Raw genomic sequence first — 15,142 nt, 5'->3', positions numbered from 1 at the left:
ATTTGGTTATTCAAAAAGGGAAATTTGTCTTAAACTGTTGCTTATGATCAGTTTTGACAGAGAACAAGTCTTTTAACTGTCACAGTCAGTCTGAGGATTCATTATTTCCTATTTATTCAACATTACAGATGTCAGTATTGCATCAAATGTAGACAGCTTGGTGCCTGCCCTAAGGGTAGAGAAAATTTCAAAATGGGAAGAGTACACAGCCTTAATAAGCACATTATATTTAACTTTTGACTTTGGCTGTACTTGGCAGCTCCACAATACAAATGATATCTTCTCTGTTGGATCTACCAAAATACTGCAGAAAGGTTAGTAGCATTACTTTCAAAAGAAATTAAACAGGCTGTGCTGATAAAGCTGCTTTCATTGTTCTCCATTTACCTAAGAAACTTATAACCTTTTTTGGAAGAAGCCAGGGAATGAAATATAAACATTTTCCTTAAGCAAAGCACATTCTTTTCAGAGCAGCACTGGTTATAATGGAATTCAACTTATCTAGATACTAGTTTGAGGTACTTAGATCATGGTGAGAGGGGTAGTGCAGATATGTTTTAAATATTTCTTTTTTGTGATAAGATTAGAGAACCAAAAATGGTAACCCATTGGCAGAAGTCTTGGTTTGAAATTAAAACATGCCCAACATAGTGAATGAGCCTCTAAGTTCTATGATCAGAATCATAGAAGAACTGATCATTCCATAAACACAATCAGGAGAAATGTGTGTCTATGTGTGCATGTATTTGTGTTTGGGGGCAGGTGGAACGGGGGAAAGCATATGAGAACTAAGCATAGGCTTAGGGGTTCTGTACAAAGACAAATCCTGGACAGGAGAAGGCAACCACACTGAAGAAAATATCATGAACAAGATGTTCAGCTCCCACCCCCCAAATAGGTCTTCATGCAATTGCTCAAGAAGTAGGGAAATACAATTTTTGTAATGTTTGCATCTCACAATGAGTTTCTCAGTTAGTTTTGACAAAAACAATGCTACTTAGCAACCTCTTGCAAGGTTTGTACTTTATACATTTAAATACAGTCCTTTCTTATATTTTGGAAAATATTTTACTGTCTATATAAACTTCTGAGTCTACCACAGCTAAGTGTGAAGCTCAGAAAGCAAATTATTTTTGTAGTTAAGTAGTTCTGTCTCCTAATATTTCATCAATTTTTTGGTGTGAAAGGTTACTAATATCTTTCCTTAGCATTTAACTTTTTATCTGCTAGTCTTATATTCCTAATTAGATTGCAAATCCCTTTTTTAAAAAAATATTTATTTATTTGGCTGTGCCAGATCTTAGTTGTAGCACACAGGATCTTTGATTTTCATTGTGGCACGTGGAATCTTTAGTTGTGGCATGAGGGATGTAGTTCCCTGAACAGGGATTGAACCTGGGCCCTCTGCATTGGGAGTGCAGAGTCTTAGCCACTGGGCCACCAAGGAAGTCCCTAAATTTCAAATCCTTGTGTCTGATTTTCCTTGTGTCTTCCATAAGACTAACTCAGTGTCTTTTATGTAGACAAAAATTCATTTTCATTTTATTTCATAGAAACAATATTAGGATGGAAATCAGAAATAAAAGCTTTATTTTAAAGTTAACATAGACCATCTAAAAGGAAAATAAGAAATAATACTAGAAATAGATGGAAAAATAGCACTCAATCATTTACTCATTCAAAAACATTAGAATATTCATGTACCAAATACTGTTTTAGGCTTTTGGGACATGTTGGTGCACAAAACAGACAAAAATACTTGCCCTGGATTAATAATATAAATGGTATGGGGAGAAACAGGATAAGGGGAGTGCCAGGGGCAGAAATGTGGGGGGAATGGGATGGATTTTTAATAGGGTGTCAAGGAAGCCCCCACTCAGAAAGTGATATCTGAACAAGACCCAGTGGAAACAGGGAATGAGGCAGGGGAGTATTTGGAAGAAAAATACTCCAAGCAGGGAGAACAAAGGCAAAAGGCCTTGAGGGTGAAATAGGTTATGTGTGCTCAGAAAGCAGGGAGGCAGCTTGTCTGGGCCAAACATTATGAGAGACCAGAGTGCTGCAGGAGATGAACTCAGAGACAGTAAGCTTGAGGAAAGGTACAGATTACGTAAGGCCTTACAGGACTTCTTCTTACTTACATTAGGACTTTTTCTATTTGGGGGAGGGGAGTGGACAGTGAGATATAAATTCAGAAGATGCTAACGAGAGAAGTGCCATGATCTGACTTACACTCTAATTTCTCCTTTAGGATCACTCTGTTTCCTTTATTGAAACCGTGCTATACTAATGAGAGTTTGCTGTAGATGCAGGGAGCTCAAACCTGGTGCTCTGTGACAACACAGAAGGGTGGGGTGGGAGGTGGGAGGGACGTTCAAGAGGGAAGGGATATATGTATACCTATGGCTGATTCATGCTGATATGTGGCAGAGACCAACACAATATTGTAAAGCAATTATCCTCAAATTAAAAATAAATACATTTTTAAAAAAAGGAAACTATGCTATAAAAGGTAAGGGAAACCAGTTGGGAGAAATGTCAACAGTCTTGCAAAGAAATGTGGATGGTTTGGCCCAGAATGATAGCAGTAACTGTGAGAAGTGAGAAGTGATAGGATTATGATTATATATTGAAGTTAAGGTCAACGAGATTTGATGATGTAAAGTGTGAAAATTAGACAGAAATCATGGATGACTAAAGGTGTTAAGAAATATTATCTAAAACTTGGAAGTAAGACAAAGGGATGACTGCACATCCTTTTTATAAAGACCGTTGTCTCACAGGCCTGGGCAAGGATGATTGAATTCTCCAGGGCATATACCCATGTTGATTTGCTATTTACTATTGTGAAATAACTTCATTACTGTGAAGTTACATGTTCCCTTGCAAACTTGTGCACTAGAGAGGCAAATATTTTCCATCCATTAGAGAGGGTAACCTTAGCAATAGTATTGTCCTGAAGATTATTAACCACTTTTGTCTCCAATTCAGCAAAATTATTTTGCTTGCCTTCCTGACTGACTACACATCTGTTTCTCCTTTCAATCAGCTTTACCTCTTTTGAGTCTTTGTTTCTTTTTGAATCAGCTTTACCACCCTGCCAGTTCTCTAATACATGAGCTAAGAAATTTTTGGCACATGTTCACTGTATATTTGTATACAAGCCATGTATTTATCTTTTTAAAAAATTATACTTTGACATGGGTGCTGGGTGTGAGCAAGGGGAAGAATAAACCTACCACTTACTGAAATGGGGGAGATTGTTGGAGGTACAAGATTTAGGGGGAAGATTGAGAGTTTGGCTTTGGACAGGTGATGTATAACGTGCTTATTCAAGTGGAGATGTTGAGTAAGAAGTTGGATGGAAGAGTTTGAATAAGTGAAGAGAGGTATATTCAGGGTATGAAATTGGGGGCTATCAGTGTTACACACAGCTTAAAAGTCCAGAGATAGGGTAAAATCTCTAAGGGAGTCCAGCTAGAAAAACAATCTAAAGATTGAATCCTGAGGCCTGTAAACAACTAAAGTTTAGGGAAATAGGATGAATGAGAAAAAAAATAAATAAAGTGGCTAGGAAATCCAGGCATTTATGCTGTCTTGGAAGCTAATTTTCTGTTGATAAGTGAGACTGTGCTCCCTCCCTGTTGTTTGACCTGAGGCCAAACTATGGTGGAGGTAATGAAGATAATGGAAACCTCCTTCAAAAGGTCCCCTGATGCACTGCCGCACTCAGGACTTGCAACCCTGCAGCAGGCCATCGCCAACCCATTCCTCCGCTGGAGAATCCTGGACACTCACGGGCAAGTCTAGGTCAGTCTCTTGTGGGGTCAGTGCTCCTTTCTCCTGGGTCCTGGTGCACACAAGGTTTTGTTTGCGCCCTCTAAGAGTCTGTTTCCCAGGTCCTGAGTAAATTCTTGTAGCTCTATGGTGGACTTAATGGCGACCTTCACCAAGAGGGCACCAAGTCTGCTGCACCCAGAGCCCCTGCCCTTGCAGCAGGCCACTGCTGACCCTTACCTCCACAGAAGACACTCAAACACTCAAAGGCAGGTCTGGCTCAGCCTCTGTAGGGTATCCTATTGTGCACAAGGTTTTTTTGAATGGTTCTATGAAGACCTACGAGACCTTCTAGAACTAACACCCAAAAAAAGATGTCCTTTTCATCATAAGGGACTGGAATGCAAAAGTAGGAAGTCAAAAGATACGGGGTTCAGGCAAATATGGCCTTAGAGTACAAAATAAAGCAGGGCCAAAGCTAACAGGGTTTGGTCAAGAGAACACACTGATCATAGCAAACACCCTCTTCCAACAAAACAAAGAAGACTCTACACATGAACATCACCAGATGATCAACACCGAACTGAGACTGATTATATTCTTTGCAGCCAAAGATGGAGATGTTCTATACAGTCAGCAAAAACAAGATTGGGAGCTGACTGTGGCTCAGATCATGAACTCCTTATTGCCAAAATCAGACTTAAATTGAAGTAAGTAAGGAAAACAACTAGACCATTCAGGTATGACCTACAACAAATCCCTTATGATTATCCAGTGGAAGTAACAAATAGATTCAAGGGATTAGATCTGATAGACAGAGTACCCAAAGAACTATGGATGGAGATTCATGACATTGTACAGCAGACAGGGATCAAGACAATCCCCAAGAAAAACAAATACAAAAAGGCAAAATGGTTGTCTGAGGAGGCCTTACAAATCACTGAGAAAAGAAGAGAAGGTAAAGGCAAAGGAGAAAAGGAAAGATATACCCACTTGAATGCAGAGTTCTGAAGAATACCAAGGAGAGATAAGAAAGCCTTTCTCAGCAATCAATGCAAATAGAGGAAAAAAACAGAATGGGAAAGTCTAGAGATCTCTTCAAGAAAATTAGAGATACCAAGGGAATATTTCATGCAAAGATGGGCACAATAAAGGACAGAAATGGTATGGACCTAACAGAAGCAGAAGATATTAAGAAGAGGTGGCAAGAATACACAGAAGAACTGTACAAAAAAGATCTTCATGACCCAGATAACCATAATGGTATGATCATTCACCTAGAGCCAGACATCCTGGAATGTGAAGTCAAGTGGGCCTTAGGAAGCATGACTATGAACAAAGCTAGAGGAGGTGAGGGAATTCCACTTGAGCTATTTCAAATCCTAAAACATGATGCTGGGAAAGTGTTGCACTCAATATGCCAGAAAATTTGGAAAACTCAGCAGTGGCCACAGGACTGAAAAAGGTCAGTTTTCATTCCAATCCCAAAGAAAGGCAATGCCAAAGGATGCCCAAACCACCACATAATTGCACTCATCTCCCATGCTAGCACGGAGAAGGCGATGGCACCCCACTCCAGTACTCTTGCCTAGAAAATCCCATGGGCAGAGGGGCCTGGTGGCTGCAGTCCATGGGGTCGCTAGGAGTTGGACATGACTGAGTGACTTCACTTTATTTTTTCACTTTCATGCACTGGAGAAGGAAATGGCAACCCACTCCAGTGTTCTTGCCTGGAAAATCCCAGGGACGGGGGAGCCTGGTGGGCTGCCGTCTATGGGGTCGCACAGAGTTGGACACGACTGAAGCGACTTAGCAGTAGCAGTAGCAGCACATGCTAGCAAAGCAGCATTCAAATTTCTCCAAGTCAGGTTTCAATAGACTGGTTCCAAATAGGAAAAGGAGTACGTCAAGGCTGTATATTGTCACCCTGCTTATTTAACTTATATGCAGAATACATCATGAGAAACGCTGGGCTGGAGGAAGCACAAGCTGGAATCAAGATTGCCAGGAGAAATATCAATAACCTCAGATATGCAGATGACACCACCCTTATGGCAGAAGGTGAAGAAGAACTAAAGAGCCTCTTGATGAAACTGAAAGAGGAGAGTGAAAAAGTTGGTTTAAAGCTCAACATTCAGAAAATGAAGATCATGGCATCTGGTCCCATCACTTCATGGCAAACAGATGGGGAAACAGTGGAAAGAGTGTCAGACTTTATTTTTCTGGGCTCCAAAATCACTGCAGATGGTGATTGCAGCCATGAAATTAAAAGACGCTTACTCCTTGGAAGGAAAGTTATGACCAACCTAGATAGCATATTCAAAAGCAGAGACATTACTTTGCCAACAAAGGTCCGTCTAGTCAAGGCTATGGTTTTTCCAGTAGTCATGTATAGATATGAGAGTTGGAATATAAAGAAAGCTGAGAGCTGAAGAATTGATGCTTTTGAACTGTTGTGTTGGAGAAGACCCTTGCGAGTCCCTAGGACTACAAGGAGATCCAACTAGTCCATCCTAAAGGAGATCAGTCGTGGGTGTTCATTGGAAGGACTGATATTGAAGCTGAAACTCCAATATTTTGGCCACCTGATGTGAAGAGCTGATGCATTTGAAAAGACCCTAATGTTGGGAAAGATTTAAGGCAGGAGGAGAAGGGGATGACAGAGGATGAGATGGTTAGATGGCATCACCAACTCAATGGACATGAGTTTGGGTAAACTCCGGGAGTTGGGGATGGACAGGGAGGCCTGGCGTGCTGCCATTCATGGGGTCACAAAGAGTCAGATGCAACTGAGCAACTGAACTGAATTGAAGTGAACCATAAACTTCCAGATGTTCAAGCTGGATTTAACAAAGGCAGAGGAACCAGAGATCAAACTGCCAACACCCACTGGATCATCAAAAAAGCAAGAGAGTTCCAGAAAAACATCTACGTCTGCTTTATTGACTATGACAAAGCCTTTGACTCTGTGAATCACAACAAACTGTGAAAACTTCTTCAAGAGATGGCAATACCACACCACTTGACCTGCCTCGTGAGGAATCTGTATGCAGGTCAAGAAGTGACAGTTCAAACTGGACATGGAACAAGAGCCTGGTTCCAAATTGGGAAAGGAGTACATCAAGGCTGTATATTGTCAGCCTGGTTCCAAATTGGGAAAGGAGTACATCAAGGCTGTATATTGTCACCCTCCTTATTTAACTTATATGCAGTGTACATCATGTGAAATGCCAGGCTGGATGAAGCACAAGCTGGAATCAAAATTGCCGAGAGAAATATCAGTAACTTCAGATATGCAGATGACACCACCCTTATGGCAGAAAGTGAAGAGGAACTAAAAAGCCTCTTGATGAAAGTGAAAGAGGAGAGTGAAAAAGTTGGCTTAAAACTCAACATTCAGAAAACTGAGATCATGGCATCTGGTCCCATCACTTCATGGCAAATAGAGGGGGAAACAATGGAAACAGTGAGAGACGTTATTTTTGGGGGGGGTCCAAAATCACTGCAGGTGGTGACTACAGCCATGAAATTAAAAGATGCTTGCTCCTTGGAAGAAAAACTATGACAGTTGGATGACATCACCGACTCAATGGACATGAGTTGTGTAAGCTCCAGGAATTGGTGATGGACAGGGGAGCCTGGCGTGCTGCAGTCCATGGGTCGCAAAAAGTCGGACATGTCTGAGCAACTGAACTGAACTGAACTGGAAGCTAATTGAAGAAGATGTTTCAAGTAGGAAATAGAAAACTATTCTGTCAATGCTTCTGAGTACTCAAGCTAGATAAAGACTGAGAATTGACATTGAATTTATTTTTTTTTTTTTTTTTTTTTTTTTTTTTTTGACATTGAATTTAGAAACATTTGTGTCCTTAACCAAATCACTTTTGTTGCAGTTATGAGGTTAAAGCTTAATTGGAAAAAAATTCAAAAGACAATGAAGATGAAATCATTGAAGTCAGGGAATACAGATGATTCTTCTGAGAAGTTTTGCTGTATATTTTAGTAGGGTTTGTTCATGCCCAGTAGGAGGACAATAGGCCAAGTCTATGGGCACAGATTCAGGCCCAGGTTCACAGCTACGCATGTGAAGTGAGACCAGTCAGCCTGACTCTGTGCTCTTCTTAAGTCATACTCTGCTCTGCGGTACAAGTATGGGTGGCCTAAAAGTTTGATGGAACAGCAGCTGAGATTTTTCAGGTGATCATGATGGAGCAAGAGATGTTCAAAGGACTTGAGGTTGTACAGAGAAATGAGTATAGTCATGGGCTACGAATTTAGCTGGAGAAGGAGTAAAAGGCACATGAGACAATAAACGAATTGTGAAACAGAGGAACAGAGGCTCTTACAAACTTAGTGTTGAAGTCAGAGAACTCCAGGGAGGTGGAATTGGTAATTTTGATAATTCACACTATAGATGGTTACTTATAAGGTCTGGATCGTTTCTATGTTACTTAGTAGCTTTTCCATTATGGTTTATCAGAGGATCTTGAATATAGTTCCCTGTGCTATACATTAGGACCTTGTTGCTCATCCATTTTAAATGTAATAGTTTTATCTACCACTTCCAAACTCCCAGTCCAAAGTATAAAAAAAGGCATTTACATATGTGTATAACTGCGTCACTGTGAAGCAGAGATTGGCACAACACTGCAAATCAGCTAGACTTCAACAAAAAATGAGCTTAATGGCTAAAATAGGGTGAAGATTCAAGGTCAGGACCACGATAGAGGAAGAAGCAGAGGCAGAGAACACCCTCGGAAGTGAATAGGCACATGGCGTGGACTCCCAAGGAGCAGTTACCCAGCTCAGAAGTGGTGCTGTGGAGCGAGGCTCCCAGCAAGTCTGGGTATTGAGACTATGCTAACACCTTATCACACCATACAACTGTTCAGCTTGTTTGTAAAGTAAGTTGCATTGCTTTTCACAACCTTAAGTCAGAGAAATAGGAATCATCATAGAAACATTTACTTTGTATACTAGAGCGGATGGTCTTATAAATAATGCTTTAAAATATCCATCTTTTCTACTTCCCAAAATAGCAATGTGTAAGTGAACAACAACTCATCTCTTGGCTCTTTTCACCAAAAACACAAGCAGAAAGCAAAGTAGGCAGTATAGAAGGCTAGGCAACAGTAAAACTGGTGGCTGACACATGAGAAGAGGAATATAAAATGAATCAAGTGGTGGATGCAAAAAGAAGAGAAAAAAATGTTTAAGAATAAAAGAAGGGAGAAAAATTAGGTTTCAGAGAATGAGAAAACAAGCTTTCAAGGCTTTGCATAGGGATCAGAAAAGCCTATATATAGTAATAATAACGAGTAAGCTATGGAAAGAATTACTCAAGAATGTATACTGCAGGAGATTTCTGATGAAACAATAAAACCAAGGTATACCAGTAACTTCTGGTTGATAAACTACAACAGGTATCTTAGGACTGGGAAACATTTGGGGTGTTTAAAATTACTCACATTGACATCATAATGCTCAATAAAACACAGTCTATTTGTAATTTGTAAAGTATAACTTAACCATTTAATACATGTATTACTTCATTTATGTCATCTACATCAAAATTCACAAATGATGGTTTTTATTACTTATTTAAAACACAACTACTGCTGGTATTAGTTATGCTTGAATCCAAATGACACTTAGAAGCATGAAAGAGTAAACAAAGTGTTCAGGGAACAGTGGAGGCTCTAGAGTCGGTTGTGTTGGTACCTTCTTTATGTAAGATCAAGTAACAGATTTAATATTTAAATATGTTCGGTTATACAATCACCCCTCTCTCGATATAAACAAGTGTTCCTTCAAGAGATTGACTTGACTTTTTTTTTTAATAGAGCATTAAAAAGATAGCAATCTTAAGTAGATTATTATCATGTAAATTGCTCACTTTGATGACAGAAGCAGTAGGAAAATCTAATAAAAACAAAAAGAATGGCTTTGATTTCTATTCCATCTGCTTGTGAAGTCTCAAGTAATCCCTTAAAGACTTGTCCACACCCTCATTATGTAAAGGCGATCCTGTCACTTTTTTATGATTTTAAAGGAAAATTAGTTTGAGAACAAATGTTGACTGCATACTGCCAGTTTTATAATAAAGATAAAAAGACTTGGGGTTGGAATGGTGTTACTTAATTTAATTAAGAAATGATCTCTATCCGTCCTTGGTACAGCAAACATGATTGAACATATACACATTTGTTCTGTTCACTTAACTGGTAGGAAACATTGTTCCTTAATTCCAGCTTACACATTCCTACTCATTTTCATGACAACACTGAGAAAAACCAAACAGAACATTTCTAGGGGATTATGGCACTTCTCAGATAGTCCTAATCTCTTGAACAGCATTACTAGGTGCAAGGCTTAATGCCAAAATATTCTAATTATGCACAAAGGCACTGCCTATCTTTAAAGAATGCATCTGAACAAGACGGGACAGTATCTCTACATACGTCTGATCCTATAAGGATTTAAAGGATTTATGGTCATCAAATAACTTGAAATTTTAGAAAGTATTTTTGGTCACTTGTAGAAAAGGCTATAGTCAAATTACAGTTTCATGACAACAATACCAGAAAATTTTAGAATTTTCCCTACCCTTTTACCATCAAAAATGTAGTCCCACTGTTTATTTTGATAAATAATAATTTTCATTTTGGATGGGTTAATTCCCTGCACTGTCCCGGCACACACACACACACACACACACCATTTGTTGCATATCATGTACTTAGTGCATCTATTGTTAATGTTTGACTGGGCTTATCTGTAAATTCCCCAAATCTTGATAAGCCTGTGAGTTCTTTCTCCTGGTGACAGTAATCTCTGCAAATCAGTGTATTCCAGAGGCAACTGAGAATCTTGGTCTCTTTCACAAGTCTTAGAATGTGTCTAAGGGTTAGGTTTGCCCCCTGAATTATAAAGCATCTCAGGATTTCCAGACAGCAAATGCTTGTCACTAACCTGATTTATGTTTGTTATGTCTGTCAAATGTTTCAGATGCTCCAAATTGCTCCATTTCTATTATTTCTCTTCAATTAACTTTGAGAAAACAAGGGAAGGGACTGCAAATGTCTGTTGGGTTCTCTTTGTGTTCATGTCCTGGTCTCACAAAATCTCAAGGGTTTTTTACTTGATACTCAGAATGCTCACAATTAAAAGTGAAAGATGAGATATGAATCCATGTTCAAAACAAAGTGTGTATAAAGTGAGAAGGGAGTTAGTTGTCTAAAGAAATCTGAGCATTAACTTCAGAGTAGCCTCCACACAAGAGAATCTTAAGTTATATCACCAATGCTCAATTCCTCTTAATCTCGGAACTCTGCTTTCCTCCCGTGTCTTCTCTATGCTTAAGCTGCCTTAGCTCTTAGTTTCCAGAAGCTCTATAATTTCATGAACCTAATCATCACTGATTATAAGAAAAAAAATTAACTTTATGTACCAGCAAGAAAAAAAACAAAAACAAAAAAACTGTTGACCTTTAAATAATAGCACAAGTTTCTTATGACACAGAATGTAAAATGCACCCCAATCTCAGAGATATTAAAATGTAAGTGAAAATGGGGCATCTTAAAGTCAATGAGGGGCTTTCCTGGTGGCTCACTGGTAAAGAACCCATTTGCCAATGCAGGAGATGTGGATTTGATCCCTGGGACAGGAAGATCCCCCAGGAGAAGGAAATGGCAATCCATTCCAGTGTTCATGCTTGGAAAATCCCATGGACACAGGAGCCTGGCAGAGGTCACGAAAGAGTTGGACGCAACTTAGCAACTAAACAACAACAACAAAAATCAATGAGCTATAATTGGCCATTTTCTCATCAACTCCAAGGTCATGATAGTTTATAACATTTATCAGGAATAGTTAAACTTAAATAATATCACACCTATCTCTGAATGAATTAGAGTGGCTGGCCAGAAAACCAGTATATGTTGATCAATTTCATTCAAGCCCCTTGGGCCAATAGTAGGGAAGGGATGGTTTCCATGAAGAAAGTTAAGATCTCTTCCAGAATAGGAGGAAATAAATTCTGGAAAGACAACATAATGATAAATGCCCAATATTACAAACCCACATAAGAATTAAACCATAGGATGCCTGACTCTCATTAAATAATTTTAAGTGCCTTCACTGAATATTTGATCTCCATTGCAAAAAGATTTAAAACTCAAGATCAATTTATAAAGAAAGAAGAATAACATTTGGGGGGCTGAACAGTATCTGAAAATGTTTCACTTCTCTTTCAAAAGATCATTTCTCTTTTTATCCTCTATCTCTTGCTTCAAATCTGTTCACAATATGGAAACCACCTACTGTTAGTCCTAAGGCATATAGCATCAAGGCTACAACTATTTTTAGTCAATGAAACATTTTGATAGTATTCTTCCAGTAATATGTTTGTTTGGACAGTACCCAAACTGTGAGCTAATTTCATCTTATGTTTTAGTAATGATGCAATTTATACAATAACTCAGAATTAGTTGAACACCCTATGCAGCACTTTCCAAAGGGAACAGACAATAAACAATGAAAAGCTCCTCTATAGATCCTCATAACATAATAAGACTAGCTGGTTATTTTTAATTCAAATTATAGGCAAAACTAAGAAGTACCATAAAGAGGAAACTTGAGATTTTTAGTTGTTAGGTTTTTCCTGCCGATGGGTAGCACTGATGCCCCTTTTCTAGCAGCTCAGACCCTTTTTAACTTCAAGAGATGCAGCAGAAGATGCCCTCTAGACTGGCCATCCAGGGTTAGGAAGCACATCAGTCTCTAATCCACCAGAGTGCAGCTACTCTGCAACCCTCAGTGGGGTGGTGATCCAGGGGATCTTCGAGTGACAGGCAGCAGAATCAGAAGTGGTTGCAGAATTTAAGAGCTATTTAAGATTCAGTCATTATGCATGAGTCTCTACTCTGTAGACACTAAGATGCTTTTTCATTTATTACCATTTTGAAAGTAGAATGTAATTCAGCAACTAAAGCAGCCAGGGCAGCAAGAGCAGCCAAATAATGAAAGAGAAGCAGACAGGACATCAGGAGACAGGTGGCCTCAAAGAGCTCCAGTGAAAGAACTGTGAGAATAAGAGACAGATTCTATAAAGATTCACAGAGAGGGTAGCGAAGCCCTACCAGAAACATTAAAAAACTGAGCACTCAGCCTCTCCTAAGAGTATGTTTTGTGCACTTAGTCACTCCATCATATCTGACTCTTTATGACCCTTTGGACTGTAGCCTTCCAGGCTCCTCTGTCCATGGGATTTTACAGGCAAGAATACTGGAGTGGGTTAACATTTCTTCCTCCAGGGGATCTTCCTGACCCAGGGATTGAACCTGTATCTCTTGTGTCTCCTGCATAGCAGGTGGACTTTTTACCTGCTGAGCCATCAGGGAAGATTACTCCTAAGAAGGTGGAGTTTAAATCTTTGGTAACCCATGCCAAAAGATGATTAGGAGGCTGAAAATGAGGGAACATAGTTAAAGCAGCTTTTGTATGTATGCCATAAACTATTCATTTAGACACAATTTCATTTAGACTCTACAACAACTCTAGGAGGTAGATGTTCTATGTTACAAATGAAAACACTTAAGCCAAGAGAAAGAGGAATTAAACAATTTCTCTAAGGAAACATAGTAGAAAACTGAGGAAAGCAGTACTATATACTAGGCATTCATTCATAAATTCAACAAATATTTGTGGGCACCTTCTCTGTGCCAGGTACTTAGTTAAGTCAAAGTCCATGATATATTTTTAAATAAGAATTCTAAAATTAGTAAAGCTATAAAAGAAAGAATCTAAAACATAAAAAATAATAATATGAAGAAAGAATAAACTGATTTGGAAAATAACTAAATAGAACTTTAGAAATGAAAAATAAGGTCCTTGAGATTTTTTTTTAATGCTCATAAAATAACTGACACTTCCTGGGCACTTACCATGAACCACATACTGTCCTGAGCATCCATTTATTTTGTCCTTACAATCCAGGTTTGAGGTAGGTATTATTAGTATCCACCTGATGCAGAGACACGAAAATGAGGGGAAACTTGCCCAGAGTCGCATGGCCAATTCTAGATGCCAGGATTTGAATCTGATATTGCAGAGTCTTCAGTCTTTTTTTTTTTTTAAAGCTGAAAATAGATACAAAAATAGGGATGTAATTCATATGCCATACAATTCACTCCTTTGAAGTATACAATTCAATAGTTTCTAGTAAGTCCACAGAGTTGTGCAATCATCACCGCAATCTAATTTTAGACATTTTCATCACTCGCAAAACAAAACCCATGCCCTTCCCTGCTCCCCATTTCCAGGCAACCATTAAACTACTTTCTTTAGCTTTGTCTATTCTGGATATTTCATACAAATTAAATCGTACAATAATACAATATGTGTCTTTTGTGACTGACTGCCCTCACTTAGCATAATGTTTAAAAGGTTCAACTATAACATCAGTTCAGTTCAGTTCAGTCGCTCAGTTGTGGCCGACTCTTTGCGACCCCATGAATCGCAGCATGCCAGGCCTCCCTGTCCATCACCAACTCCTGGAGTTCACCCAAACTCATGTCCATCGAGTCAGTAATGCCATCCAGCCATCTCATCCTCTGTCGTCCCCTTCTCCTCCTGCCCCCAATCCCTCCCAGCATCAGAGTCTTTTCCAATGAGTCAACTCTTTACATGAGGTGGCCAAAGTACTGGAGTTTCAGCTTTAGCATCATTCCTTCCAAAGAACACCCAGGGCTGATGTCCTTCAGAATGGACTGGTTGGATCTCCTTGCAGTCCAAGGGACTCTCAAGAGTCTTCTCCAACACCACAGTTCAAAAGCATCAGTTCTTTGGTGCTCAGCTTTCTTCACAGTCCATCTATAATATAGCATGCATCAATACTTTATTCTCCTTTTTATTGTCAAATAATACCCTATTGTATGAGTAGACTACATTTAATTTATCCATTAATTAGCTGATGGATGCTGAAGTTGTTTCCACACCTTGTTATAAGTTGAATAATTCTATATGAATAATGCAGCCAGAATGTTCCTGTATAAGTTTTGTGTGGATATGTTCTCTTCCCTCTAAGGCATACAGGTAAGAGTGGAATTACTGGGTCATATATAACTTTGTGTTTACATTTTGAAGAACTACCAAACTGCTTCCCAAAGTAACTATATCACAATACATTCATTTTACATTCTAGCTGCTTTGAAGTGATATCATATTGTGCTATTTATTTGCATTTCCCTATTGACTAAGGATGTTGAATATTTTTTCATGTGCTTAGTGGTCATTTCTGTATCTCTTTTGGAGAAATGCCTATTGAAGCCTTTTGCTCCCATATTCTGAATACATACTATTTATG

Source organism: Bos grunniens, chromosome 5 (assembly GCF_055505025.1).
Source record: "Bos grunniens cultivar Pamir isolate PY7600 chromosome 5, Bosgru_T2T1.0, whole genome shotgun sequence".
Lineage (NCBI taxonomy): Eukaryota > Metazoa > Chordata > Mammalia > Artiodactyla > Bovidae > Bos > Bos grunniens.
Note: the sequence above shows the minus strand (reverse complement) of the source record.